The sequence below is a fragment of the Jaculus jaculus genome, chromosome 13, assembly GCF_020740685.1.
Source record: "Jaculus jaculus isolate mJacJac1 chromosome 13, mJacJac1.mat.Y.cur, whole genome shotgun sequence".
In the NCBI taxonomy this organism is placed as follows: Eukaryota; Metazoa; Chordata; class Mammalia; order Rodentia; family Dipodidae; genus Jaculus; species Jaculus jaculus.
In genome coordinates, this window is record NC_059114.1 from 42,288,167 (window position 1) to 42,315,274 (window position 27,108).

General features: G+C 42.5%; 1 protein-coding gene and 1 non-coding gene across 3 annotated transcripts in view; one reads left to right on the forward strand and one right to left on the reverse strand.

Annotated features, from left to right (window-relative positions):
- The window catches only part of Arhgap26 (Rho GTPase activating protein 26), a 481,437-nt gene that overhangs the window by 245,941 nt on the left and 208,388 nt on the right, over positions 1-27,108 (reverse strand). The window lies entirely within an intron of this gene.
- Positions 10,209-10,335, forward strand: LOC123454411. The gene has a single exon (XR_006633371.1). It is a non-coding gene; the product is annotated as a U6atac minor spliceosomal RNA (small nuclear RNA).

The window sequence follows — 27,108 nt, forward strand, 5'->3', positions numbered from 1 at the left end:
AGCAAGCTTCAAGCTGAGGAGATGGCTCACTGGGAAACGTGCTTGCCAAAGCCAGGTGAAGACCAGTGGAGCAGCACACATAAGGAGAAGGAGGATCCCAGGAAGCTCATGGTTCAGTCAGCCTGCTGTACACTGTGGAACAAGAGACCCTGCCTCAAAGAGGAAGGAAGGTGAGGACCTCTGAACTCCATGTGTGCCCTGTGGCATGTGTGCACACACACACATACACATGAGCCATAAACACAAAAATAAGACAAAGAAGGAAGGGAAGGAAGTGGAGAGACAGGGAGAGGAGTGGAGGGAGAGGGAGGGGGGTCAGTGGAGGGGGCGGGAAGTGGAGGGGGAGGGAAGAAGTGAAAGGAGAGGGAGGTAGTTCAAAGGTACATACATAGTGCTTAGCAAATTGACTTCAATGAATTTCTACTATGGAAAGGGTTAAGATAACCTTGAATTCCCAATCCCTCTGCCTCTGTCTCTGCAGTACTAGATTACAGACACATGCCACTGCATCTGGCTATTTTATACAACAATTTCTAAAACAACAAGAGCAAAGGATTTGCATCTTGGAGGCAAATTCATCTTGGGTAACACAAGAAGATTAGCTTCTGATATCAAAGACATAAACGTGACCTCTACTTCAGATAACCCCAGAGTAGAAGATAGGTGACCCATTATCATTCTATCTCATCTGCCACCAACATGGTGGATGGGGCCAGATCTCCTGAGATACCGGGGGCGGGGCAGGGCAGGTATAGACTACTGTTGGGTGATCTGGTCAAAGCACTCCCCAATGCTCCATGCAAGGTTACATGTGTGTTCCATAAACACATAGCACAAATATTTCCTAGCCTCATCCAGGAACAGCCCAGGGACAGAAGGACACAAAGATGGTCACCCTGGGAGCTATACCATGACTGCATCAGTGTAACTTCAGGTCCATCTCCGTCCCACTGCAGATGTGGCAGGTTTACAAACAAAGACTGTGGTTTAGAGCTAGACAAGCAAACAGAGCCACTTCAACATCTCTGTAGAACAGTGTAGAGTCATAAAGAGAGACAGGACACTAGGTAGACAGAATAGGGAGGCAGCTTGCTGTCACCGGTGCTCTGAGCCTTTCTTCCAGATGCTTTTCCTCCATCCACACAGGCTCCATAACGATGGACAATAGTGTCCTCCAGCCTTGCCTATACTTCCCTGTTCAGAAAAGCAAAGGGGAAGGACAGACACTGCCACCACTAGACAGGCCCATCCACCGTGAGTGAAGGCAGCAACCGTGTTGAGATCATGGCCCTGATCTCACTCCACCATTCCGAGTCACACTCCTGAGCAAAATGATTGTTCTCAGTAAGAAAGAGCCCAAGCTTCACTGCCAGTGCAGGCATTCCCAACAGCCGCAAAGCTGAGTCGGTCTGGGCGGGCAGCCAGCCATCTGGACGGCTCCAGCAACTTATATAACTTGCTGGGGTTTCCACCTTCATCTAGGGGAGGGGTTGGTATGTGTAAGGCAGGAAAACAGACTCAGATTGAACCATCAATCCACCACGTATGAGAAGCCTGCTAAACACTTGGTCACAGAGCTTGTTCAGGCTTCAAGAGCAGCAGAAGATAAACAGTAAGAGACGGGCTTATGTAGCAGCAGGAGAAAGAGCAGTCTGTGGTCAAGTGGATGACAGAAAAGATTTGGGAGTAGCTAATGCAATGAACGTCTGCAAGTGCCTTGTCTATGTCAGTAAGCTTTAGTCTGCAAACAGCCAGCAGATGCCTCATTGCAACCCAGGGTAGGAGGTGCAAGCCTCCTTGGTCAAGATCTTCTTATGTCAAAGAGGGGGAAGAGGGTGAATCCTTCTGGAACAGGCTGGGGTGCTGTGGTATAATGGGTGAGTACCATGCCTTCTATCATCAAGGATAACTCCAGTTTAAATTTGTTTACAAATTTTAATTTAAATCTTACATTTGTCTACAATTCTAGAGGGGTGAAGGGGGAACAAGAAGCAAAATATCCTTTTAAGCAGATACCTGCACAAAAAGGTCCTGAGTGAGGAAAATTCTGCCCTTTGGGAAAAAGGCAGCTAACCTGCTATTTGCAACAACAATAAAGATCACAAGCACACACAAACCTTCAAAGGATTTTGCAAGCTTTCACGTGTACATAAAGCCTAGTCTGGATGACAGTTCATGCTTTACCATGATGGAAAGCGAGGAGGCACGGATGGACAGAGACCACCAGGAAGCTCGCAGTGTAAGCCCCCTAACGCTTCAGGAGAGACGGCTTGAGAGAAGCGCAGCAGCATGTACAGGATGGCTGGGAGGACACTCGCTGCTGGTGACATGGCCTAGGATGGTATTTTCCAACACGGCTAACAGAGGTTATCATAACCCACACTCCTGAGAACAGTGGCACAACTAGATATGATAACATCCGGACACAGCAAACATCCAAACGGGGCACTGCTTACTAGTGTGTGACTGGATGCTAGGTTTCCTGAAGCTGGACTCGGGACTTTTTGATCCTAGGCATCCCCTCAGCACAGAGCTCTAAAAGCAGTACTTAACAAATCAGTCTAAGGGATGGTTCAGCCATACAATGAGAACTTAAAAAGCTGAGCCATCCTGCCCATGCCTAATCCCAGCACTTAGGAGGGTGATGCAGGAGGATCACCATGAACTTGAGGCCAGCGTAGGTCGCCTAGAGTAGGATTCTGTCAGACAACAACAAGGTGGTCCAGACAGACAATGAGAACTTAGAGTTGAGCCAACCAAAGGAGCAGAGTGCTACCTGAAAGTCCCATAGATGCCTGGCTGGCATAAGGTCAGTCTAAGAACTGTCAGCAGAGCACATAGATCTTAGCCAGGTGGATGGGCTAGGAAAAAAAGGTTGTTCTACCACCTGGCACTAAGAAAAAAAAATCACGTAGAACACCCCACACTCCCCAAATGAATCTCACTTCCTCCTCAGCACTGCTACAGCCACCAACATGGTTAGCACTCACTGACTATATACTATGAGTCAGGTTCTGAGCTACACTCACTTAATCCTCCCTAGGAGAGCTAGGGAACTTTTGTTACCACCTTCTATCAATGAGTAAACAGAATTACAAAGTGAATGAACAGCAAACTAGGGTTAGCAAATAAGACTGGGCTCCACAGTGTCACATAAACCCCTGTGATTTCTTACCACCAACCAGGCCACACTGCTGCTACATGCTGTTTCCTTCCCTCCCTCTCTCTCATATGTACATCTCTCGCCTACTCATGATAGTTTCTGATGTCAACATCTGCCCTTATTTTAAGAAAGCAAGTGTGTAACAACAACAACAAAAATAGCCAAAAGATGGTACAAACATTTGGCCAAAGAAAATAACTTAGTGGTCTCTATGTCTTCTCCCCATCCTCACCCCCCCACACACACACACAGCAGAATGGCTTCAATTAAAAATACGGGACAGCTCCTGACCAAGGTGAGGGTGTAAGACAACCATGACACACATACACTGCTGATGGGAAAGAAAATGGGTACAACTACTCTGCAAGATTATCTGGCAATACCTGCTACATTAAACCTATTTGCTCTATCATCCACTAATCTCACTCCTAAGAATATATCCAAGAGGACTGGAAAATAGCTCAATGGCAAAAGGGGCAGGCTTGCAAAATCTACCAGCCAGTGTTCAATTTTTGCCAGATGCACAAACTGGTATATGCAGCTGGAGTTTGTTTGCAATGGCAAGAGTCCCTGGTATACCCATACACTCTCTCTTTCTCAAATACTATACAGTACTTTAAAAAAAAAAAAAAAGAATATATACAAGAGAGGTGAGTACTTACATTTATCAGAGTACAGGCAGAGGAATGTTCCTAGAGTCCATTCATAAAAAGCTCACATTTAGAAGCAACCCAATGTTCACCAATAAAAGAATGAATACGAGTGTTTTTTCTCTATCTGCCCTCTCTCATAAATGAATAAATAAGTAAGTTTTTAAAGGCTGGAGAGATGGCTTAGCAGTTAAGGCACTTGCCTGCAAAGCCAAAGGACCCAGGTTCAATTCCCCAGGACCCATGTTAAGCCAGATGCACAAGGGGACACATGCATCTAGAGTTCATTTGCAGCAGCTGGAGGCCCTGGCACACCCATTCTTCTCCCTCCCTCCCACCCACCCCACCCCCCATCTACTTCTCTCTCCCTCTCCCCCCCCCCCCTCTCTCTCTCTCTCCAATAAATAAAGAAAAAATAAAATAGTTTTTAAAAAAGAATGCAGCTTCGATTCCCCAGTACCCACATAAAGGCAGATGCACAAGGTGGCACACGCACCTAGAGTTTATTTGCAGTAGCCCAAGGCCTTGGCATGCTAGTTCTCTCTCCCTCTCTCTCTCTCTCTCATTCTCTCTCTCTCTCTTTTAAGATAGGGTCTCACTCTACCCAGGCTGACCTGGAATTCCCTCTGTATTCTCAGGGCGGCCTTGAACTCATGCCACCATGCCCGGCCTCTCTCTCTTTCTTAATAAATAAAATATTTTATAAAAAGAATGGATAGGGCTTATAGATGACTCGATGGATAAAATGCTTGCTGCACAAGCATGGGGCCTGAGTTCAGTCTCCAAAATCCAAGTAAAGTCAGATGCTGCAGCGCTGGTACCTGTAATCCTTGTGTGCTTAGGGTGAGAAGGGAAGCAAAGATAGAATAGCCCAGAAGCTCATAGGGCAGCTAGTCTGATGAACATAGCAGTGAACAACAAAAGACTCATCATCAAAGAAGGTAGAAGGTAAGGACCAACACCCAAGGATGTCCTCTAACCTACAGACGTGTCCTGCACGATGCACAAGCCTGTACACATGTATTATACACAAATACACATACCAATGAAGAAGGAGTAACATGTTCCCCAGAGGGAAATATGTTATCAGGACATAAAAAAAGTTCTAGTCTTGGGTGGAAAGATGATATAACAGTTAAGGGACTTGACTGAAAAGCCTAGCGACCCAGATTCAATTCCCCAGTACCTAAGTAAAGTGAGATGCACAAAGTGGTACATGCACTGGGAGTTAGTTTACAGTGGCTAGAGGCCTTGGAGTGCCCATTCATTCATTCATATTCTTGCTCCCTGCAAATAAATAAACAAAAATATTTTTTTAAAAGTTCTACTCCATGCAAGCATTGATGGGCCTCATGGACATTTACTGAGTGAAGCCACATGCCACAGGACTTCATTTACACGTCAGAACAGAAAGGAAAATGAAGGGTCAGGACAGAGGCCTTGTGGTGTGTGAGGGGAGGGAGAGGGAGGATGGAATGCACCATTGAACCTTCTAAGATGTTAGAAGTGCTCTATAGATTTTGAACCTGGTAAAGATTATGTTTACCAATTTGCCTGAAAATTAACGGAGCAAAAAAAAAAAAAAAATCCATGCCAGGTAACATTTCTCTCCGAAGCCCTTACTCTGATGTCCTTAGCTGCTGGGCTGGGATTTACAGTAGGTGACAAGCTCGACTCCCTGCCTACTTCACCCTGTCTCCTCCTACAGGCTCACAGCAGAGACCACAGAGCACACTGTGTGGGGGATTTTGTCCTGGGAGTGGAGTAAACACTGGAACGATTACCCTGAATTCTCACACAAAAATTTCCCTCACCTTGGAAACAAACAACACAGGAAGAGTCCTAAAATTGGGTCTCAGCCTCTGGTTTTTCTATTCCTCTTGAAAGAATACAGAAGAAATTTTTAAATCTTTCAAATACCGTCAGTCTGTCCTTGCTGTTTTCTCCCATTGGGCTTAATAACCTAGTCCTGTCCATAGCATTCCTAGCCCTCAAGAGACATACCTGTGTTTTCCAAAAGTAAAGACACTGCTGGGATCCCAAAGGCTGAGGCAAGGGGATCATGATTTCCCAGCCTGCATGGGTTACACAGCGAGACTGTCTCACCACACAAGAGAAGGGGGCAGGGAATGGGGTATTTTCTGTTCCAAATTTCTATCTTATGGTTTTACTATTGATTTTTTAAAATTTATTATCTTTTCTTACATAAGGCCTCACTATATAGCACAGGCTCCTCTCAAACTTACTACGTAACCAAACCTGGCCTATAACTTACAATCCTACTGCTTCAGCTTCCAAGTGCTGATATTACAGGTGTGTGCCAAGGTAACTGGCTTTCTAGCCATCTTTTTGAAATGCACAGTATTTCTATTTTTCATATAGTCATCTGCTATTAACTCACCTAACAAAAATCCTTAGTATCTATCATCTGATAAGAGAATCCACACTGAGATTTCTAAAACTGCCTTAAAAGTTTGTTTGTTGCTCTGCTTTCTTTTATTTTGTAACTGGTTTATTCTAGTCCAGACTCAACCCAGGAACACACAACTCCTCTGTTTCCATGTAGTAACGCTTTTGTTTTAAATGGTTACCTCTTTATATAGCATTGTTTTAGCAGAAGACAGGAAACTGCAATGCTTTCATTCTTTAAACAAATTCTCAAATAAGTGAGGTAGTGCTGAGATTTCATAATGCTGACATGGTAGGTATTTTGTCAGTCACTAGGCTCTTTTGTATGCCCCTTCTCTGACTTTGCTTTATAACAATGTCACAAAGTTCCAGGATTAGGACAATCATGGTTAACAAATACTGGTTGTGTACTGTGTGGCAAGTACCACCCTAAGTAGTTTCAATGGGATATCTCACTCTAGTATTCTGAGTTCACCAGCAAAATCATCTGTTTAACAAATAAGAATCTGAGTCACAAGATGAGTCCAGCAGTCACAATAGCCAGGTATTCTGAATCTGGGCCAACACTCATTCTACACCGGTTTTAAGTTCCCCAATGATAGGAGAGTCACCTTGATAACCCTGGCTGTGCATTTTCTAGATGGGGACATAAGGAGTCGCACAGTGTACTTTCATAATAAAATCAAGAACTTCTCACTCGAGCTGTAGAGATGGCTCAGTGGTGAAGGCGCTTGCCTTCAGAGCCTAGTGACTGGATTTGATTCCCCTGTACCCATGTACAGCCAGAAGGACAAAGTGGTACATGCATCTGGAGTCCATATGCAGCGGCTGGACACCTTGGCATGCCCATTCTGTATGTCTCTCTTCTATTTCTCTCTGCTTACAAATAAATAAATAAAAATATTTACTTAAAAATACTTCCCAGGATGGAGAGATGGCTTACCAGTTAAGGTATTTGCTTGTAAAGCCAAAGAATCCTGGTTCGATTCTCCAGGGACCACGTAAGGCAGACGCACAAGGGGCAAGTGCATCTGGAGTTCGTTTGCAGTGGCTAGAGACCCTGGCGTGCCCATTCTCCTCTCCCTCTTTCTTCCTCTTTCTCTCTCTCTCTCTCAAATAAATAAATAAAATATATTTTAAAAATAAAAAATACTTCCCAGTCATCATCCCATACTTCCTCTATCACAGGAGAAAAAGAAAGGTACAACACTCAAAGAGAAATGTGGGGAGGCATTGTTTCTGAACAAAGAGGGCATTCTTTGATAGGGTGGGTAACCTGATACCCTCAAAGGCCCTTGGAAATACAGAAAGGACCCAAAGAGACTGTGACTATACTCCAATTAATGTAGAAAATAAAATTTCCAAGGCTGGATATACTCATTTATTGGAAAATCTGTAGGACTCCAAGAATGAAACAGAAAATATTTTCAAGATGTCAGGATCATTGAAAAGAAGTCAACATGGTCAAGAGGCCTGAGGCTATCACCCAGGGGCTCTAAGGGTGATCTGTTCACCCAATCAGCCACGGGCTGAGACGATTCACCATGCTGCTGAGTGCAGTGGTGGGGGTAGCTGAGCTGCTGAGCCAGAACAGAGCAGCACACGGCTGGAGGCTTGCTGAGTAGCGCTGGGGACTTCATCTTGCTGCAGCTCTGAATCACTGACTTCTCCCGTGAATTTCTGTGGTCAAGGCAGGATAAGAGCATCTGCCTTTGGGGAGCAACATGTGAAATACTTTTGCTACCTCTCCTTTCTATCTTCCCTTTTCTGTCCCAACCTGAGGATGGCAAGTGTCTTCTGTAGACAGATGCTGGAAAAGGAGCTGAGCAGGCAATGGTTGACTTGTCACCCAGGAAGGTGCAGGGTTCAGCATGAAGACTGAGGCAAGCAACCAAAGAGCTACATACTGCATGGAAAGCCGCCTGGCTGAACCCGGGGCCACCCCAGGACCTCCAGACATCCAACCCAACAAAAATATGCCAACCTCCTATGTACTTGTGAAGCAAACCAAGAAACAAAAACAGTACCCAACTCGGCCTTCTCTCTTGGTGAAACCATGATGCTTGTGTACCAGATATCTAAAGTTCTCTTTATTGGCTCAGTAATGCCACAAAACAAAAAACACCAGTCATAAAATGAAAGAAATCAGAGTCTCAAGGAAACCTCAGAGCTGTGCTGTTACTTTTACATAATTATCTTGACTCATCACTACCAAGGTAACTCCTCCCTGAGCCCTGTCTGTAGGATTCTTTGCAAAGGCTCATTATGAGACATCTGCTGCTTCTGGCATAACCAGAACCCCAGTTCTCTCCCTTTCTATGGGTAACTATTCCACAATTTCCCTTAAAGATTTGACTCCTGGCCCCATTTCTGCCAATGCTGGGTATAGCTAAGGCCCAGGCCAGCCTATGACTCAGGTACAGTCCCCGTCACAATGACTGCTAGAGGGCTGAGCACCGGCCCTGACGCAGGCCAATGACAAAGTCAGCCCCAGAACTTACCTGTAAATGAAAGGCACACAAAGAAAAGTTTAAGCCAAAGGATTCCATATCAAAATTCTCTCTAATTCACACACTAGTTAAACTCATATGCTGGCTTTAAGGAGTTGAAATTCCACCTACAGGAAACCAAATGTCTCTACAGAACTGTCTTTTCGATCTGTTTTAGTGAGGTTTCAGTTTATATTCCTGGCAAATAAAAAATATCTATTCCTAGCACAGCATCTCATTTTTTCAATATACAGTTTTACTTCGTGATGCCTTTATTCCCTGAATTTGTATCAAATGGACATATTTATTATACATGGATGTTAAAAGGCTTCATAGAGACTCTAACAAAAATACATTGATGGAGCTGGTGAGATGGCTTAGTGGTTAAGGCACTTGCGTGCAAAGCCAAAGGATCCCAGTTCGATTCTCCAGGACCCATGTAAGCCAGATGCACGAGGTGGCGCATGCATCTGGAGTTTGTTTGCAGTGGCTGAATGTTCTGGTGTGCTCATTCTCTCCCTCTCCTTCTCTTTCTCTCTCAAATAAATAAAGAAATAAAGTATATTTTTCAAAAATACAGTGATGACTGGGTTACATGTTCTGCCATTACAGAGCTCTTATTCTTAGGATGACCAACTAGAGGTCAAGAGAATGAATGAACTTCTTATTTGACGATCCCTGTCACAGAATGGCAGACCTGCTGGCAGACAACCAGCATGACACTCGAAGTCAGAGGCCACCTAACAAGTGGGTTTTGTTCTTTTCATAATGCTTGCAGTTGACTCTGTTTAAACTGAGTATGTGTTTGATATATCTCCGCCAGTATTTTGATGCTTTCTGAATACTATCTAGGGGACATATGAAATGAAAACTCAGTTACCTTGATCCTTTGGGTAATTTCAGCTACCGAATGTAATGAAGTTTATGTACTATAGATTGGGAGATTATGTTCACAGGAAATATATAAAAAATAAAGCCAAATGAAATTAAAACTCTGTATTATGTTACTAATTGTGGGGGCTGACTCAGTGGTTAAAAGTGCTTGCTTACAAAGCCTGATAGCCCAAGTTCAATTACCTAGTGCCCATGTAAAGCCAGATACACAATGGGGTGCATGTGTCTGGAGTTCACTTGTGGTCGCAAGAGGTCCTAGCATGCTCAAACTACTTCCAACCTCAAATAAAATAAATAAATATTTTTTGAAATTACTAATTGTAAGTAAGAGAAAATGACCATATCAAGGTCGTCCACCTAATGGCTTTAAAATAGTTACCAGTAAAAGAAAAAAAAAAAACACCTTTCATCAATAATAGATGGACAGACAGGTAGAGAGAAAAGAAAGGAGGAGGAAAGTTAGGCTGTGAAAGCCTAAAAGATCAAAAAGATACAAGTGGGCAGCTCTGGGGAAGCTAAGAGAAAGCTTTCTTTTCACCTCAACAACCACAGAAAAGATTCCAGAGACACAACTGGACAGTCACGATGACAATCCCCACTCTAGTGTTGTATGAAAGGAGCGATGGTTAGCACTCCTCCCCACCCCACCACAAGGATGGAGGAGCCCTGGAGCCTCACAGCACGGTCAAGGCATTGCCACCTACTTTGTTGCATCTAACCACTGTTTTGTTTTGTTTTTAAAAGAACAAAAAAAAAGAAAAAGAAAATTCCTACTCTAGCTAACAGGACTGACATGGCTGAGAGGAGGTAGAAGGCTGTAAAAGCTGGAGTGGGTAGGAGTACCCTGAGGCACAGTCCCCACCCCACCCCACCCCCCAGAGACTGACTGACTGACTGACTAACTGAGGTCTTCATGACACCACAGTGAATACCATGACTCCACTAAGGAGGGCCCCCAGGGCTATGTGAGAGGGATGATGGGATAAAGGAGCATAAACTTTTATAAAATATTTTTTTAAAAAAATAGGACTGGAGAGATGGCTTAGCTGTTAAGGAACTTGTCTATGAAGCCTAAGGACCCAGATTCGACTCCACAGTACCCGTGTAAATAAGATACACGGGTGGCTCACGTGTCTAGAACATTATGAGTTAACGTCCAGAAAACATACTTTATAATCATCATTTAAAATTTTGCCTTTTAAAAATAAAGCATTAACCAATAGAAGCTGTACATGAATTTAACTATTTCCATGAGAAATCTATGTGAAAGAGGCTCTTTTTTAAAAAAAAAGATTTTTATTTATTTATTTGAGAGTGACAGAGAGAGAAAGAGGCAGATAGAGAGCGAGAGAGAGAATGGGCGCGCCAGGGCTTCCAGCCGCTGCAAATGAACTCCAGACGCGTGCGCCCCCTTGTGCATCTGGCTAATGTGGGTCCTGGGGAATCAAGCCTCAAACTGGGGTCCTTAGGATTCACAGGCAAGTGCTTAACCGCTACGCCATCCCTCCAGCCCTGAAAGGGGCTCTTATCTCTAAGTTTTAAGCTGCAGCAAGAAGCTTATAGGTGTCCTCCTCCTCGGAGGTAGATGTTAGGAGAACAGACCACTGTAGAATGGAAACCCTCCTGCTTGATGGTTTTTGGTTCAACCATTTCGATTCTTTAATCAGTATTTAATAGGATCTGTGGATACTAAATTACTCAGACATACCCCCCACCCGATACCACAAAAGTACACAAGATAAGGAGGGTGGCTGGAACATGGTAAGACCACAAAGGCGGGGGCGGGGGGATCTGTACCTGAAGCATTCAGGATAAGGATTAATACGATGCAAAAAATAAAATAAAATCAATGGAACTAGCCAAATAAATGAACCTAAAACATGTAATAACAATGCACAAAGCAGGGCTGGGGAGATTTCTCAGTGGTTAAAGGCTCTTGCTTGCCAACTTGCCTATTTTGAGTCTAATCCTCCCAGCACCCATGGAAAACTGAATGAAAAATGGTGTATGCATCTATAATCTCAGTGTGCCTATGTCAAGGAAAGGCAGTGCCAAGAGAATCTCAAAGCTTGTGAGCCAGTCAGTCTGATCCACACAACAGCAAATTAACAAGAAAGGGTCTGTGTCTTCCAGATGAGATGGCAGTTTCATAGCCATGCCAAAGGAATGGAGGGGGGAGATAACCAGTAAAACAGTACCATACACCCTTCCACCAAAAAGTGAAAGTGTAAAGCAGGAGTGAGCCAGGGCTTCTAGCAGCCACACAAGCAGCCAGAATCAGCTCCCGCCAAGGCACCAGCAGTCCCAGTCCTCGGGCTGGCCAGGGGCAGGACCACGGCAAATGGATTTTCCACTCACATCAGTGTCCTCACACAGCCAAAAACATGAAGGAGAAGACACCAGGGACTAGGTGAGCAGCTCCTGAGGAAGAGGACATGGGGACCAGTTCAGTAGATCCAGTATAACCTCAGGCACCTTCCAGATAACAAAGAAATTCATAAAACCATAAGAACATACTTTAAGAATATATACCCTATTGAGTTTGAAAAATCTGAAAGAAATGGATGATTTCCTAGGTTTATATGACCTACCAAAATTAAATCAAGATGAGATAAACCACGTAAGTAGACCTATAACAAGCACAGAGATGAACAAAACAATATTTAAAAAAGAAAATCTCCCAACTAAAAAAAAAAAGTCCAGACCAGATGGATTCACTGGTGAATTTTAACAAACCTTCATGGAAGAAATAACACCAATGCTTTTCAAATTTTTCTGTAAAATAGAAAAGTAAGAAATAACTATCAAATTCCTTCTATGAAATAGGCATTACCCTGATATCAAAATCAAACAAAGACAGAATAAAAAACAAAAATTACAGACCAATCAACTTTATGAACATAGATGCAAAAAAATCTCAAAAAATATTGGCAAACACAATACAAAAAGATATCAAAAAGATCATTCACCCCAACCAAGTAGACTTTAACCCAGAGATGCATGGATGGCTCAACATACACAAATTGATAAATGTAATACACTATATAAATGGACTGAAGGAACAAAAATCACCGGACCATCTTAATAAGATGCAGAAAAAGCATTTGACAAAATCCAAAATCCCTTCATGGTAAAAGTCCTAGAGAAATTGGGAATAAAAGGAAAATAACTCAACGTAATAAAAATTCATATTCATGGCAAACCTACAGTCAACATAACATTTAATGGGGGAAAACTTGAAGCTTTTCCACTAAAATTAGGAACAAGACAAGGGTGTCCAATGTCCCCATTTTCATTTAATGTAGTACTAGTAGAAGTTTTAGCTATAGCAATAAGGCAACATAAGAGGGATAAAAACTGGAAAGAAAGAGATCAAATTATCATTATTTGCAAATGGTGTGATTCTATACATAAAGGACCCTAAAGACTCTACCAGAAAACTGTTAGAGCTGATAAATACTTTGTCAACATAGCAGGATACAAAATAAACACAGAGAAATCAGTAGCATTAGTATATACTAACAACAAACATGCTGAGGATGAAATCAGGGAATCACAATTCACAACTGCCTCAAAAAAAAAAAAAAAAAAGGTACCTTGGAATAAATCTAAACAATGAAGTAAAGGAACTCTACAATGAAAATTTTAGAACACTCAAGAAAGAAACTTCAGAAGACACTAGGAAATGGAAAGACATCACATGTTCTTGGATTGGAATAATGTCAATTTTACCAAAAGCAATTTACACATTTAATGCAATCCCCATAAAAATTCCAATGGCATTCTTCACAGAAACAGGAGAAAATATCCCAAAATTCATTTGGAAGCACAAAAAAACCCTCAAATAGCCAAAACAATTCTGAGCAGCAAAAATAACCCTGGCAATATCACCATACCCAATTTTAAGCTATATTACAGAGCCATACTAACAAAAACAGGATGGCACTGGCCCAAAGACAGACACATCAATCAACAGAACAGAATAGAGGACCCAGATGTACATCTACACAGCTACAGCTATCTGAATTTTGACAAAAATGCCAAAAATATTCATTGGAGCAAAGACAGCATCTTTAACAAACAGTGCTGAGAAAACTGGATATCTACATGTAGAAGGATGAAAATAGATTTTTATCTTTATCCTACACAAGGATCAAGTCTAAATGGATCAAAGACCTTAATATCAGACCTGAAACTCTAAAACTGCTAGGGAAAAAGTAGGGGAAACCCTTCAACATACTGGCATAGGCAATGACTTTCTGAACATAACTCCAGTTATGCAGGAAATAAAACCAATAATCAATCACTGGGACCTCATGAAATAACAAAGATTTGTACAGCAAAGTACTAAGACTAGAGCAAAGAGACAACATACAGAATGAAAGAAAATATTTGCCAGCTATACATCTGACACAGGATTAATATCCAGGATATACAAAGAACTCAAAAAATACATAAGAAATTAAACAACCCAGTTTAAAAAAGTGGACTAGGGCTGGAGAGACAACTAAGTGGTTAAGGCACTTGCTTGCAAAGCCTAAGGACCCATGTTCAACTCTCCAGATCCCACATATGCCAGGCGCACAAAGGTGAGGCAAGCACAAGGTCATACATACCCACTAGGTGGCACAAGTATCTGTGGTTTGATTGCTGTGGCAGTGGCTGAGTCCCTGGCATGCTAATCCTCTCTCTCTCTCTAAAAATAAAAAAATTAAAAATGGACTGTGGAACTAAATAGAGTTCTCGAAAGAAGATATACAGATGGCATATAAACACCTAAAAAAGTGTTCTACATCCTTAACCATCAGGGAAATGCAAATTAAAACTATCTTGAGATTCTATCTCCCTCCTGTCAGAATGGCTATCATCAAGAAAACAAATGTCAATAAATACTGGCAAGGATGCGGAAAAAGAGGAACCATTCTACACTGTTGGTGGGAATGTATACTGGCATAGCCATTGTGGAAATCAGTATGGAGGTTCCTGAGACATGTAAAAGTAGGCATATATCCTAAGGACTCTTCTTACTACCTTAGAGATACTTGCTCATCCATGTTTATTGCTGCTCTATTCACAAATTGTAGGGAATGGAACCATCCTAGATGTCCCTCAACAGATGAATGGATAATGAAGATGTGGTACATTTATACAATGGAGTTCCACTCAGCAGTAAAGAAAAATAAAATTATGAAATTTACAGGAAAATGGATGGATCTGGAAAGGATTAGACTAAGTGAGGTAACCCAGGCCCAGAAAGCAAAGTACCACATGTTTTCTCTCATATGTGGATCCTAGCTACAAATGTTTAGATTTATATATGATTTGGAGTAAAAAATGGTAGAAGATGCCAGTAAGCTAAAAAGGCGCTATAAGGGATGGAGGAGAGGACTTATGGAGATAGTATTGTATATAAGTAGGTAGATGAACAGATTATTGGGGGTGGAATGACCTAAGTGAAGTCAGGGGAAGAGAATGAGTTAAGGAATGGTCAGGAGATGGTTAATCCAAATTTAAGATATTGTGAATGAGCCATATGGAAAACTACTTTTTTGGTTAATGGTATACCCAGAAACCATAGATTCTTACTACAAAAATTTCAGTGCCAGGGATAGGATACCTTCCAGTGAGCTGTTGGCCACAGAGGTCCCTGATATCCCCAAGACATTACAGGCCACTGCCAAGGCTTCTTGGTTTCCCACCAGGAACAGATTCTAAGACCCTACTACTGAAGACTCCACGTGATTGGGCTGCAAGGTCACTGAGGAATCAAGCTGAAGCTGAGCTTCCAACCACCACCCTGTAGACCAGGCGACAGAAAGCTGAATAAAGCTAGACTGCATGCAGTCTTAAGGGAGAGAGAAGTCACCAGGGGTAATAAGCAATAGTGTATACTGCAAGACTTAAGTGTGGTCAGCCAGGCCAAATGACCAAATGGGTGCAATAGTGGCATGTTTCTTATGGTGGAAATCAACCACTCTATAATTGGACTAGAGGCCTACTCCATGGGAGGGAATACATAGCTGATACTGAAAACCTAGTCAAAAGCCTATGATGGGAGAGGTCATGAGCCCTAGAGGTGTAACACCTGCTAGGATATGGCTAAATGCATATATTAGGCTCACCAAGCTGCCCTTTAAGCACTTTTCTTAATGTTCATTCCCATGTATTAATGCTACTCTCACTTTGGTTAGAGAAGCTTCTCTTTATAGATGGCAGTCACCATTGGCATGAATCAAAATGCACCATAGTGCTGAGAAGAAGTGATAGAGGAGTGCACAGCACTGAAGCATCTCTATCACAGCCTCCAAGGCTCAGGGTCCATTGCGGAAAAGGTAGAGGAAAGAAAGTAAGAGCTGAAGGAAGGATAGGGCTCTTTACAATGAAATCCTTGAGATACAAACTGGCCTCGATATCTATGACCTCACAGTGTCAAGTACTACCTACACAAGACCCTCATAACAGGAAGAAAAGATGATGACATCAAAAATAAATGGAAGACTAACTGAGAAGGGAAGGGGATATGATGGAGAGCGGATTTGTGAAGGGGAAAGTACGGGTGGGGAAGGAATTATCACGGTTTATTTTCTATAATTATGGAATTAAAAAAAAAATGGAAGGAGAGAAACCCTAAAGGTGTCCTCTAATCTACGTGTGTACACAAACAAAATAAAATAAATAAAAAACAGCAACCAAAACTTAAAAAAGATTTGGGCACTGCCTAGACTAATATAATCCTTCAAAATGTATGAGAGAAGACATAGTAATATTAGACCAGGGCCAAACTCAAAAAGGCTGAGAAAGATGAAGGAGGCAAAGCTGACATCCTCTGTGAGCACCTCCCCCCCCCCCACTGTGCCCTCAAAGCCAACATAGAGGCTTTTCTGGTTGTGCTGCTGACCTACTTTTGAACATCCATAAAATAAATAACTACAGTTCCAGAAAACCTGTGGGAAATGAGAGACAAGGGCATGACCCAAGTCTTGGGACACACAACAAACAGCTTCATAGAAACACAGCCATGACTTTACTTTGATTAATACTTTAAAGGGTCTTAGTTTAGAATTTAAGTTTCATTTATATCCATCCATTAGCAATAGGTGTTATTTTCAATACTTTTATCTACATGTACATGGGGGAAACTCAAACATTACAGAAAAATTTAAAACTCAAAGTTAAAGTCCTCTCTTCTCTCTCTGCAATAGCTTCAACTGTGCTGAGCAAAGTCCCTGGGAATTATTTACATACTAGGAAGAGCACTGTACAGACCTCATAAACATCCTCTTATTTACTCAAATGACATCATATTACTCAAACCATTTTGGATGTCCCCAATGTCCCAGTCCTGTTTCTGTCAGCACGGTACTGTATCATGTGTCCAAGACATGGTTGGTATATATACACATTGTAACAGGTGGTCCTGTTCTACTAACTAATAAAGTTACCGCTATCTATGTCAATCCAGACAACTGCTATTCATCCAGACTTTTCCACCAGTTCTGCAATGGTGTCTTGATGGGGTTTCATGCCATCCATTTAGCAGTGGCAGTCCTCTGGGTTGCTATCATCCTGCACTGAACTCTGGACTGGATGGGATGGAAAGCACTATGCTAACCCACCCCAAATCAGTCCTTAGAAACAGCTGACACAATATAAAATGAAAGGAAATCTCCTTGGATAACCTTACGCTCAATCCACAAATGCTTACCTGTCATCATAACATCATAGGAAAAAAGAAACAATACCATACAAAGCTTTGAGACCATGCCTTCACTAAAGAAACAAACCAGGTCCAAAGTAGTAACCATTGTTTAAAGCAATTTATCACTGTTGACTCCAAGTGTTCTACCCCAGTGACTTTGTGCATCCTGCTGGCGTGAGTTGCTAACTCCTTTGGAGTAATTTCTGTGGACCATTCTTTCTGCCGGAATATCTGCTATACTGCTTCACATCTCACAGAAATAGGTGCACTTCTTGTTGCTGCTTTGCACTTGAGGTCAACCAAAGCTCAAAGAAGCTGTCCCAGTGTCATCCTGGCAAGAAATTAAATGAACCTACTCCTTGGCCCCAGATCCCTCAGGCCGTGCAGTCCTCAAGCTCTCCCAAACTAACTTGGTACTTAACTGAAAGTTACATCAGCAGGAGCCTGTTGGATAAAGAACAAGCAGAGTAAAGAGAGGCCTACTTCTACCACAAGAAACAGGTTTTTGCTTAGAAATTTGATTCATGCTGACCAAGCTTCCAGAAGCATAGCTAATTAGCTATACCTGGGGCCCCGGGTCCAGGCGCTGCAGCTGACCCGGGCTGCAAGGAGGCAAGGGCACACCTGACCAGAAAGGCAATGAGTGTATCTCTTCATGGTGACTGTCAAGGTTGACAAAACTGTCACCTTTGAAAACTTGGCTTGCTTCCTTCCTTTTTACCTTCCTTCCTTCCCTCTCTCTGAAATTGCATTTTCTTCGTAGTATAGTATTTTTTTTTTATTTTAGCCACAGTTATTCCACCCTATCTAACTAATCAAGAATTTATAGTGTTATACCCAGCATGGTCCCTTGCAAATGAAAGATGCTAGGGAGGAACTGTTAAAACTTAGGCTCTTTTCTTCTCACTTAGTGCATGAATCAAATACACAGTCCCAGTGATTCCCCTTTCTCTACCAGATGGAGAACTGGGGTTACAGATGTGTGGTCAGATCAAACTCAAAGTGGAAGACTGTCTCAGGTTCTCATCAGTGAGCAGTAAGTGTTCTTCACCACTGAGCAATCTCCCCAGCCCCTGAAACACCTTTTGAGTGACCCAGACACATTCTCTCCCTGTTAACCCACATCTTACAAAAACTTTATTCCATACAATGATTGGGGGGGCCTTGTTTTTACTTGCTCCACACCCACTATGGTAGTTTGAGTCATGTGTCCTCCATAAACTTAGGTGTTCTGAATGCTAGGTTCCCAGCTGATGGATATTTGGGAAGTAATGCCTCCTGGAGGGAGTGTATTGTTGGGGGCGGGCTCATGGGTGTTAAAGCCAGTTTCCCCATGCCAGTATTTGGCACACTCTCCTGTTGCTGTTCTCCACCTTATGTTGGCCAGGGGATGATGTCCACCCTCTCCCCATGCCATTGTTTTCCTTGCCATCATGGAGCTTCCCCTCGAGCCTGTGAGCCACAATAAACCTCTTTTTTCCCCACAAGCTGCTCTTGGTTGGGTGATTTCCACCAGCAATGTGAATCTGACTGCAACACCTCTCAATTTTGATACTACTACGTAACTTCTTCTCTGGGGAGTCACCCCTCCCCAGTGTCAGTCCAACTGGCTCCTCTTCTCACCTCTGTGACTCAGAGTAGACCAATCGTCATGTTCTACCCACTTCCTTCCTGCCATGCAGTTGGCTCAAGGTTGGGCACATGACCCAAACAGAAGCCTTTGATTGGAACAGCAAGGGGAAAGCAGGTCTTCACACTGGGACTGCTACCTGTACAGATGATACAAGCATGGAGCCACCACAAGCATATCATGCCCAGAGATGCAACCAGAGAATGAAGTGACCAGACAAGAATAAAGAGGAGGCCTAGCCTATCTCTGGAATTTTCTGATTTATGGATCCTAATATTCCTTTAAGCCAGATTCTGGCATTTGAAAGCAAATGATACTAATAGAGTTTCACTCCATTAATTTCTTTACATGACCCTCTCCTGGTACAATGGTTTATGCCCTTAAAGGGCTCCAACCAGGTTCTCTTATCTCTCTGTTCCACGATCTAGCAGATGTCAGAGTCAAGAGTGTTCAATATGTGGGCAGTGCTGGACTTAGAGGACTTCCCCTCACCAGTTCTCCTGTGTGTCAAACACTTTACACACAGACTCTTCACCACCTTAATGCCACTAACAGCTCCTACAAAAGTACCTAAGTGGGGTTGTTTCTACACGGAGGTGATAGGCAGTGCTGTCTTCTCCCCAGCTATCGAAAAGCATCGCTTGTTAACTCTCTGTATACACCTCGTGCTGCTACGCTTAGAACAACAGAAAGGCACCAAGGTTTCCAAATACAGTCAACAAAACAGCATCACGTGGAAAAGCAACACGACCACAGCAGGAGAGCGAGGTGAGCCTCCTTCCCTGAAGACTTGAGTGGACTGCTGTACATAGGGAACCTGAGGGCTCTGGGATTGCAGACATGTAAAGAGGCACTGCTCCCAGGGTACAGTAAGCACTTCTGACATCCTCTTTCCCTTGCCAATTCAGTAAGATGAATATTATCCAGAGAATAGACAAGAAATATTCAACTGGAGTTCATTTACCTCGAGTCTACAAGAAACAAGCTAACATAAAACTGAGCCTGATGTGTTATTTGTTGAAACCAGCCTGTGATGAAGAAGGAAATCACGTCTCCCGAGTTAAGTGCCTCCACCTGGGATGAACGGCAGCAGTCAGGAGATATGTAGCTGCATGGAAGGAAAGCGCTTGCCTTGTCTTCACCCTGCCAGAAGCCGGCCAGTCTGTAAAGGGTCATCAGACACGGCCAGCATCGGGCACAGGCTGGGAGTGATGACACACCTGAGATCCCACATCGCAGGAGGCTCAGGCAGGAGGACTGCAAGCTATGACCAGCCTGAAATATGGAGTGCGCCCTTGTTTCAAACAACAACAAAATGGCCAGCTTAATCTGAAATAAGGGAAAGGTTTTGTTTATAGCAGTGGAAAACAGGAAGCAAACTGAATGTTGAAAGAAGACTAGTTAAATATAATAGCTCAAGATGAAGAATCAACATGATTCACTAGATATCTATTAAGCATTTATTGTGTGCCAACCATGGGATAGGAAATGAAGACCTAATGGCCAACCAATGACCTCTAGTGACATATACCTTAACTCATCACCAGTAACAATACAGAAAGCATAATAAGTAAAAGAGCACAGGAAGCACAATCTTATTCACATATGTACAAACATACACATATGTGTTGTGAAAACAATGGGTAATCCGGGTGTGGTGGCACACACCTTTAATCCCAGCACTCAGGAGGCAGAGGTAGAAGGATCACCAGAGTTTAAGGCCACCCTGAGACTACATAGTGAATTCCAAGTCAGCCTGGGCTAGAGGGAGACAAATGCAATCCCACTAACACAATATATATACATGCAGGGAGTTCTGAAAGCACAGTCACTAAAATGTCCCCATGGTCATCTGTAAACATGAGGATTTGTGTGACCATTCTTCATCCTACTACTTTCATATCATTTGACTTTGGGGGAAAATATATTTGGGTGTTAAGCATACATAAAACCACCCTAGAATCCAGTTCCCCCTTTTGAGAACAGAAGGTGAAGAATTGTTGGTCATTGTTTAGTACCAGCATTACAATTGTTCGTCTGGTGAATATCATGCAGTATAACCATGAATAAGAAAGCTGGCTTTCATACTGGATGGACTGCGGTCAAATCCTGCCTCTGCTGATTAGCTGGGTACCTTTAGGTAAATTATGGACATCTCTATATGACTCACTTCCAAATCTATAAACCAAAGAAAATGAGAAAGCCTAACCCTTACAGCTCTTATGATGGGTAGTCATGATGGAGGAAGAGGAGGCGGTAGCACTGCTCCAGATACACCATTCACAAACTCGAGACCTTATCTGCAAACACCTCTGAGTTCACATGTAACTCACGTCTTCTAGCCCTCACTGAATGTATTCCTGTAATAGCAGCAAGGTCCATGTCTCCTGTGAGATCACTCACCATTCACCCCAGCAATTTGCCCACCCCTCCACCAGTAGAAGGCAAGTACATGCACCACCTTCTAACCTCCCACTCACAAGATGCTGTCCCCAGCTGTTCATGTCAGTGCCTAGGTTGGTCTGTGGAATGCAACTTCTACCTTAAACTCTCATGTGAACTGATGTTCTTACAAATCCACCCACTCAGGAGCTGAAGAAATGACTCCACAGTTAAGAGCACTTTCTGTGAAGTATGAGTTCTTGAGGAGGCCTGAGAGACTACTCAGGTTTGATCTCCAGGACTCATAGAAATAGCTGGGTGGGTCCACATACACCTATTACTCTAGTCCTGTGGGGTGCAGAGAGTGAAGACTCCATAGGGCTCTCAAAAACTATGGTAAGCTTTAGGATCAAAGACTCTAGCTCAATAGGCAGAAGAGCAATGGAGTGGGACAACCCAACATTTCCAGGGGCTACTGCACTGCAAGTGAGTGCACCCTGCCAGGGGGGTGTGCATGGGGCACTGCACAGGCACATCTACATGTGTATACCACACACACCACACCACACACTGTGGGAGGGAAGAAGGGAGGGAAGGGGAGCCATCTACTCAGAGTTCAGTGTGGTTGTTATACTAGCACTGGGAAGGTGGAGACAGGAGGATCGGTAGTTCAAGGTCATTCTCAGCATGACAAAGCCTGGGCTACCTGACACTCTCTCTCAAACAATGGCCAAAAAAAAAAAAAAAAAAAATCCACTTATTCATCCATCTATCTCCCACTGCCTTATAACCCATCTTTTATCCTTCAGTAAATGACCCCGAGCTAGGCATTATGCTGCAGAGAGGCCAAGTAGGTGTCTCTTAGGCCAAAAGTAGTCATCACACTGATGGAGTGACACCACACATGCCTTCTATGGTCTGAATTTTAGTGACGCTGTTAAGACTCATATTTACTTGATGTCTCTGAACAGACAGACTTTCTGCTGTCTCATTAGCATTTATTTTAATAGATATAGGCTCATTTCTGAGCTCTTTTTTTCCCTTCTCCTGTTTTTAGTTCCTGGACAATATTTTGTAAATATTAATTAACTAGGGCTGGGAAGGTGAGTAAAAGTGCTTGCTATGCAAGTCTGAGAACCTGAGCTTGGATGCCTAGAATCTGTGTAAAGTACAATATGATGGCATAAGTGCTCTCCTATGCCAAGATGGGGGGAGGGGTGGGGACAGGAAAATTGCCAGAAGCTCACAAGCCAGCTAGCTAACCCTGACTCAAACATGATAGAAGGCAAGGATCAACACCCAAAGTCCTCTGACCACACATGCACTCACACACAAATATGCACACATATACATCATACACTCAAAGATAATTAAAAAATATATTTAGTTACTGTTGCATCCAGCTCCATGTTGCTGGGATGAACATCCAACCAAACAAAGTTTATGGGAAGAAAAGGTTTATTTCAGGCTTACAGATCCAAGGGAAGCTCCATCAATGGTAGAAGAACCTGGATCCCTTTCATGGACCCAAGCAGAAAGACGCTCCCAATAGCCAGCACGAGCAAGCAAGTAAGAAACACTAGAGCTCAACTGCTCTTCACATGCTTTGTAGGGCTGCACTGCAGATCTGCCCCAAACACATCTTGGGCTGGACCCCAGGATCTGCCCCCAGTGATACCTCCTTGTACCTGGAATCTGCTTGCTAAGGGCTCAAGTAGGAAGTTTAATAAAAAATAACTGAGTCTATGGGGCCAGAATTCAAACTATAGGATTCAAATTACCAGTTACTAAAAAAAATTCATGTTTTTAAAATAAAATTAAACATCCTAACACAACTGTCTTATTTTCTTATGTCTCCTCTACATTTCTTATATATAAGTATGTGATATATCCAATGCATGTGATACACTGTGTATGGATATATACACACTCCATTTAAAACTACCTCAGGTACTCCAGACTGAGTGATAAAGGCAGGTTAAAAGATACAGAGAAGTCATAGATATACAGACTTTGAGGCCATCCTTGGCTACATGACCCCATGTCTCAATCGCCCCCCCATCCAAATATATTTATATATACATACATACATACATACATATATGTGTGTTACAGAATGAAAATGTTCTGATAAAACCCATTTCATTGAACACTAACTAAAAATAATACCCTTTAAAAATGCTATTTCCAGGCTGGAAAGGTGGCTCAGTAGTTAAGACATTTGCTTGCAAAGCCTAAGGACCCAGGTTTGATTCCCCAGTACCCACATAAGCCTAATACACTAAGTGACACATGCATCTAAAGTTCGTTTTCATGGGCTGGAGGCCCTGGTGTGTCCATTCTCTCTATCTGCCTCTTCCACTCTCCCTCTCTCTCTCCCTCCCTCTCAAATAAACAAATAAATATTTTAAATTAAAACAAAAATAAAAATGCTGTTTTGAATGTCCAAAAAAAAAAAAAAAAGATACAGAGAAGTCAAAGCGAACCAAAACATGAAGTGCAGTTTCCAGATTGTCACAATAAAATTCACATGGAGTTGCCCAATGAAAGAAGCCTCGTTTAATTTCCATAGACAATGAAATATATGGTATAATTTCTAGAAGATAAGCTCAGAAAAATTTTATTCTGAAAATCATATTCCTATGCTTCCCTCACACATCTCCTGCTTGCCTGGAACTTCTGAAACTTCTCATGCAATTTAGCCTCTGCCTCCTATGCCAGAACCTCCAAGGGTCCATAATGTTCCTAATAAAGCCACAGGTGGTGAGGGTTAGAAAAACTGGCCAGAGTTAAAAAGATGCATAGTTTTTAGAGAGATGAATCACGTATCATTTCTAAGAAACATACAAAAATCTATATATCGCAGTATTATCTGTAACAATAGAAATGGGGAAAAAAACCTAACATGCCACACTTGCTTAATAGAATATAGCCATTTTATTTATTTTATTCACTTGGAAGCAGAGTAAGATAGAAGAGAGACAAACAGGATGGGTGTGCCAGGACTTCTAGCCACTGCAAACGTAACTCCAGATGCATGCACTACCTTGGACATCTGGCTTTATATGGGCATTGGGGAATCAAACTCTGGTCGATAGGCTTAACAGCCACGCCATCTCTCCAGCCCCAGAGATAGTCATTTTTTTTCCTGTCATTTTTTGTTTACAACAAACACTGAAAATGAAAACAAAAAAAAAAAAAACAGAATTTACATGAAAAAATATGAAGAGTAAAGAGTGAACTAAGAACATGTAAAATGTGAGTATTCTCATTTATTTTATTTTATTTTTTGTCTGTAGTGTGTTTGTGTGGGTACATGTGTGTGCACCAATGTGTGGAGGCCAGAGGTAAACATTAGGTATCTTACTCAATTGCTCTCCACCTGATTTTTCTGAGATAGGGTCTCTCAAGGAATCCAGGACTCACCGATTTGACTGGAATAATTAGCTAGCAAGTCCCAGGAATCCTCCTGTCTCTGCTTCTCCAGTGTTGGGGTAATAGGTGAATGCCACCCCATGCAGCATTTTATGTAGGGTCTGGTAACCTAAACTCAGGACTTCGTGTTTGTGCAGCAAGCACTTTACGAACTAAGCCACCTTTCTTCAGCCCCCTCAATTGCATTTTTGAAAGGACTCTTAAAAATGTAGTATTTTCAACTAAAATCAAATCTTTATGGGAAAATGGCTAAAAATATCCAGTATTCAATAAACTCATCTCTTAATAAGATGAACTGCCTAGCCTTGGGTTAGGCATGACTTTCCTTTCTGACAGCTGAACAGTTTCTCTCTCTGGGCCTGTTTTTAACATCCCACACACAGTAATCCACATGTGCCACACCCTGACCTAGATGCTGCAAAGACAACAGTGAGCTACAGGAGCCTCATTCAAGCACAGCCATCTTAGAAGACAGAAGAAGGCTATGAAGGCTATGCAGAAGACCAGAAGGAGATCTGACAGAGGTACGAGAGAAGTAGAAGAAGTGTAACCAGGAAAGAACTCTCCAAAATTGTGATATTTAGGATAGGATCTGATGAAAGACTGAACTATGTATTTAAAACACTGTAAAGGGCTATAGTGATGGCTTAGCAGTTGTTTGCCTGGGAAGCCAAAGGACCCAGGTTCAATTCCCCAGTACCCACTTAAGCGAGATGCACAAGGTGGTGCATGTGTGTCTAGAGTTCATTTGCAATGGCTCACCCATTCTCTTTCTCCTTCTCCTTCTCTCTGCTCCTCTCTCCCTACCTCTTTCTCTCACTCTTAAATAAATAAAATATTTTCAAAAGACATTGAACAAAGGGCATTGCAGATGGACAGAATGGCATGCACAAAGGTTCTGGGAAGGCAAAGAGCTTGGCATTCTGGGGAATAAAAAAAGTTAAGTCTAGCCATTTTTAACCAAATCAAGGGGTTGGTCTTCATTCTAGTGATGAGGAGACATTTGGGTTCCACCAAAATGGAGAATTTTTCTCATTGAGCTTAGCTTTTTACAAAAGAACGTTTTCGTTTCTTTCACATTATATCATAGATTTCCTCTTGTGAAACTGAGTGTGCAGAATTCTCATGGGCTCGGAAAACAACTCAGTCAGTTAAGTGTTTGCCTTGCAAGCATCAGGACCTGAATTCCATCCCCAGTGGCATGTTAAAATGCCACAAATGGTGGCACATGTCTATAATCATAGTTCTGGGGAGGTGGATACAGATGGACCCCTGATCAGCCAGTCTAGCCTAACTGGTGAGCTCTAGGCAAAAGGACTCTCTCCATGCCAGACAACTGCATATTATCTATTACATGAGAAAGTGGGCCTGTTACCATAATATAATTAGTGCAGACATAAACCACAAAATGAGTTTTTTACATGAAGATCAACATTTATGGCCTTGGGTGGAGGCTAGGGGGCTAAATGGGACATTATTGTGAAAATAGTCAAAAATGGATAATCAAGAAAAGGTCCTCTGTATAAGAGCAAAACATTAGTCACTATGCACAAAATCTTGAAAGAGTAAAATAAGTGTGACGAAATATAATTTTTCCTTCAGAATTGTATGATAATGCATTAACAGTCGTTAAGCTTTCACAGCACAATTAAAGAGATTGTAAATTTGTAAAAACCAGTGGAGAGCCTCATCTCCTTGCCCAGTCTACTTTAAGCCTGTGGTCCAAGACATGATCTTTTTTGGTGCCTTTGCAGTCTTGGTCTCATCCTCTCCTGGCCAACTGTGAGCTGCTCTGGCACCACCAGGCCCTCTTCAATCCACTGCAAAAAGCCTACGCCAAAGTTTCTAATACCACTTCCTAGGACTTCTAGGGGTTGGGGATGTAACTCAGGTGGTAGTATGCTTGCCCAGCACGAACAAAGCCCTAGGTGTTCAGTCCCCAGCCTCACATAAAGCAAAGTGTGGTAATATACACCTGTAATTGCAACACATGGCAAGTGGAAGTAATAGATTCAGAAGTCCAGGGTCACCATCCTTGGATACATAGAAAGTTTAAAACAACCCTGGGCTACAGGAGAACTTTATCTCAAAGTATGTCACCTTGACGTACGTGTGTGTGTGTGTGTGTGTGTGTGTGTGTGTGTGTGTGTGCGCACACACATATTTTGTGGAAGACCGACAGTTGCAGGCTCACTGACCTGCCCCTAATCTTTCCCCAGCCCCAGAGACAGATCAGGACACAGGAAGATGTCCTAATGTCCTAAGGTCAAAGAAAGTGTTGATCAAGCAGCACTGCTTAAGCTAGAATCATCTTGGTGGTGCTCAGTCATTACTTAATGCTTTCAGTTAATTAGACT